The sequence below is a fragment of the Portunus trituberculatus genome, chromosome 34, assembly GCF_017591435.1.
Source record: "Portunus trituberculatus isolate SZX2019 chromosome 34, ASM1759143v1, whole genome shotgun sequence".
NCBI lineage: Eukaryota > Metazoa > Arthropoda > Malacostraca > Decapoda > Portunidae > Portunus > Portunus trituberculatus.
Genome location: NC_059288.1, coordinates 9,965,223 through 9,969,823, shown reverse-complemented (window position 1 = coordinate 9,969,823; position 4,601 = coordinate 9,965,223). Strand labels below are relative to the sequence as shown.

At 38.1% G+C, this 4,601-nt stretch overlaps 1 long non-coding RNA gene across 1 annotated transcript; it reads right to left on the bottom strand.

Annotated features, from left to right (window-relative positions):
- Positions 1-382: 382 nt before the first annotated feature.
- On the bottom strand, positions 383-4,502 carry LOC123512608. The gene is made up of 4 exons (XR_006677140.1): positions 4,138-4,502; positions 2,600-2,682; positions 2,322-2,481; positions 383-437 (listed from the first exon to the last, which is right to left on the bottom strand). It is a non-coding gene; the product is annotated as an uncharacterized LOC123512608 (long non-coding RNA).
- Positions 4,503-4,601: the final 99 nt, after the last annotated feature.

The window sequence follows — 4,601 nt, the reverse complement described above, 5'->3', positions numbered from 1 at the left end:
AACTGCACCCAAACACTTGTAATATCCAAAACACATTCAAATGCATTAAAAACACATGAAATACACTCAAAACACACCCAAACAACTCAAACACACCCAAACACACTCAAACACACCCAAACATACCAAAACACATCTAAACACACTCAAAACACATCCAAAACACCTCAAAAAACACCCCAAATGCACCCAAGAACCCTATAACACACCAAACACCTCAAAACACACCCAAACAGATCCAAAACACACCCAAACGCATCCAAACACACCTAAAACACTCACACGCACCTCTTCCTTATGTGTGAGTCTGTAATACACTTTGTCCTTGATCTGGGAGAAGGTGGTGATGGTGGTGGACAAAACGGGTGTGGTGTTTTTCAAACGTTTTAATCTCCGTCCTTGACTTCAAATAAATTGGCGTGTCGTTTTCTGCGGACCTGCAAATGTTTGGTTAGGTTAGATTAGGTTATTTAAAAATAAATCAATAAATTAATAAAATGACAAGGTCAGGTTAGACTGAGAGAAGAATATGACATTCAAACAACAAGATCGCATAGTAAAAAGCTGAGGAAGGGAAGATGCCTGAGAGATGTTAAAAAATAAAGTTTCCCGCAAAGATGTGTTGAGATGTGGAGAGGAAAGAGGAAAGGCAACTGAACCACTAACCTACAGACCAGTATCACTTAGAAGTGTTTTGGGGAAGTTGTGTGAAATCATTATCAAAGAAAAATGGGTTAAACATCTGGAAGAAGAACAAGTCATATTGAAAAGACAATTTGGGTTCAGGACACAGAAGTCATGTTTATCAAACTTATTATTAAGCTTCTACTCCAGAGTTACAGAAGGACTGGAAAGCAGAGACGGATGGTGGACACAGTATACCTGGACATAAAAAAGCCTTTTGATAAAGTCCCGCATGGATGACTACTTTGGAAACTAGAGAACATAGGAGGACTGTGAGGAACCTTGCTCCAATGGACAAGAGATTATTTGAAGGATAGGGAAATGAGAACTGTGATCAGAGATACATACTCATCTTGGGGTTAAGTAACCAGCAGAGTGCCACAAGGGTCAGTGTTAGCCCCCATTATGTTTCAGATTTATGTAAACGACATTCACATTATATTAATATGTTTGGTGATGATGCAAAGCTGCTAAGAGTTATCAAAACCAGGGAGGACTGTTTGCTGTTACAGAAAGATAGAAACAAGATCTAGGAGTGGAGCAACAAGTGGAAATTGGAGTTTAATGCCAACAAATGTCATGTAATGGAACTAGGAAAGAGTAAGAGAAGATCGGTATGGAACTATTAGATGGGAGAGCAAAAAATAATGAAGACTAAAGAGGAAAAAGATTTGGGAGTGATTATACAGGAAAATCTGAACCACTAAAAACACATAAGTAAGATATTTGGATTATCATATCAATACAACAAGGTAAATACTTCAAAGACAACCAATAGCTTACAATATCCTCAAAATTTCAAGTCATAAATTCTATAACTTTGTTTTGAAATCAGTTTTTCAGATCTGGATCACAGCATGCCCTTAAATTGTTGAAAAAGTAAGAGAAAACAAGAAAAATATTAAATAAAACATTGAAAAACATGAATGGAACTGCAGAAGAGAATGAGGGAATAGTACTGGGGTTGTTGCACTAGGTTAGGCTGGGATGGACGGGGAATTATTGAAAAAAAAAAAGGAAAAAAATAAATAGACAGAAAAGAAAGAAAAAATATGATGTCATAGTTTGCCGCAGAGTGTTTGGAGCTGCCAGGGAGAGAGAGGGAGTGGTTATGGGATGCTACATTAGTTTAGGTTGGGAAAAGGGCTGAGATTATTGAAAAGCAAGAAAAAAAAAAAAAATGAAGTCACACCACCTGCTAGTGTTTGGAGAGAGAGAGAGAGAGAGAGAGAGAGAGAGAGAGAGAGAGAGAGAGAGAGAGAGAGAGAGAGAGAGAGAGAGAGAGATTAGTTTGAGCTGCAAAAGAAAAAAATTAGTTTGACCTGAAAGAGACATTAGTTTGTCCTGCATAAAAAAAAAAAAAAAAATAATAATAATAGTTTGCCTGCAAGAGAACAATATAAATGGTTAGTTTGACCTGCATGAGAAAAAGAAAGATTAGTTTGTCCTGCCAGAGAAAAGGAGAGATATTAGTTTGACCTGTAAGAAATAAGTATTAATTAGACCTGTAAATAAGGATAATAATAATCTTACACACACACACACACACACACACACACACACACACACACACACACACACACACACACACAAGACGCTTATTTTAGCCAAAAGTCAAGATAGAACCATTTCCTCACCTTTTCCATCTTCATTGCGAGGTTTGCATACTTCCATCCAGCTTGTACAGTACACTGCCTCTGTGTGGGTCTAGTCATCAGCAGCCAGCGTGTCTGCGGTCATCTCTTCAGAACACGCACCAACACAGCCCAGACCAATGAACGCACCTACCACGCAACCCTGGAACAACAAAAAATGCCATATCAAACCACACACCCAAAAAATAAATAAGACTAAAAAAGTGATAAGAAACTGTACATCATTTCACTAACCGTACTAAACCCAACCATTCACGTACCATATGATAGCACGTGCACGCCCACCACAGCCAGCTAGCCACGCCACCACCACCGCCACCAGCCACGGCCTTCGTATACAGGCCTGAGGGATCAGATGTGACGTCAGCACAAGTAGGCCATCGTCGTGCCGCTCTGCTCATCTCTTTTCCCATAAATGTTCTATCATTTCTATGTTTTTATCGATGATCTATCTCTTTTGTCTTACAATATAAATGTATGATGATGATATTTTGCATTATTTTACCTGAACCATATATTTTACTTAGATTTTTTTATTAATTTCAAAACTTTTAGTACAGTCAGCTAAATAATAGCATAAACCCTATACACCAACACCTGTAGTGATAACGTTTATATATATATATATATATATATATATATATATATATATATATATATATATATATATATATATAATACACATCCTTTAGACCAGCAAGTTAAAAACACACCCTTTAGACCAGCAAGCTAAAAACATCCCCTTTAGACCAGCAAGATAAACATCCCCTTTAGCCCAGCAAGATAAACATCCCCTTTAGACCAGCAAGATAAACATCCCCCTTTAGACCAGCAAGATAAACATCCCCTTTAGACCAGCAAGATAAACATCCCCTTTAGACCAGCAAGATAAACATCCCCCTTTAGACCAGCAAGATAAACATCCCCTTTAGCCCAGCAAGATAAACATCCCCTTTAGACCAGCAAGATAAACATCCCCTTTAGACCAGCAAGATAAACATCCCCTTTAGACCAGCAAGATAAACATCCCCTTTAGACCAGCAAGATAAATATACCCTTTAGACCAGCAAGATAACCATACCCTTTAGACCAGCAAGATAAATATACCCTTTAGACCAGCAAGATAAACATCCCCTTTAGACCAGCAAGATAAATATACCCTTTAGACCAGCAAGATAAACATACCCTTTAGACCAGCAAGCTAAAAACAACAACTTCATACCAACAAGCTGAAAACAAGCTAACCCCCACCCCCATTTAGACCAGCAAGCTAAAAACACCCTCTTTAGACCCCTTTAGATAGGTTAGGGCAGGCTAGGGTTAGGTTATTGCCCACCTTCCTCTGTTTATCTTACCAACAATTAATTGGCATAAAAGCTGTTCTTGATTTCAACACATTTATGTTGATCAATACATTTGTTGCATTACCTAACCTAACCTACCCTTACCTATCCTAACCAAACCTAAGGTAGTACTCGAGTAGCCAAGGTTCCTTATGTTCACCTACACTAAATATATCATAAACTGATATCATCACATCATTATACAGGGTGTAACACGAGTTTCTGCGAATACTTCAAGGAGGCGAAAGAACAAGTTATTCTAAGTAAAAAATTTTCTATACTCATTTGACTTTTGAGGCTTTGTTTAGTAGTGGGGTGAAATTTAAGTGTGGCTGGTTCGGGCGATTGTTTTATTTCGTAGAAACACCATGTCCACCTTACTGTAAGTGTGTGGTACTTTCAACAGAGATTTTTTTGTCTGTTAAAATCATGCAGTGCCATCGAGATGTATTTACCGTCAATCTTGGTGTGAAATTCCGAACAGCTGATCTGCTGCTAGCCTCCCTCAGGCAGGCAAGGTGTCCCCGCATAGCCTATTACTTTATTTGTCAGTAATTACAGACATTCTAACACGGTATCAGATTTATCTATAAATTACCTCTCAGCCAATACTACTCGTCTCATTGCAGAATATTGCTGTACCCCAAAACTTGTATAAATGATAGCGAGTTATGCAGTTTGTTCGATGGTGAAAAGTAGTGGGTTATTCAATCATTTCTGCAAATTTGTGGGTGTTACAGTATCCCATGATCAGACAAGTGGTATTACAGATTAGGAATTTACCGGTAAACATTACACAATGTTAACATATCTGTAATTAGTGACAAATAAAATAAAAGACTACCCACCTCCCCTGGCAGGAAGGCGGTAGTGAGGCTATCTAGCAGAAAATTAGCTGTTTGAAATTTCACGTTAAGAC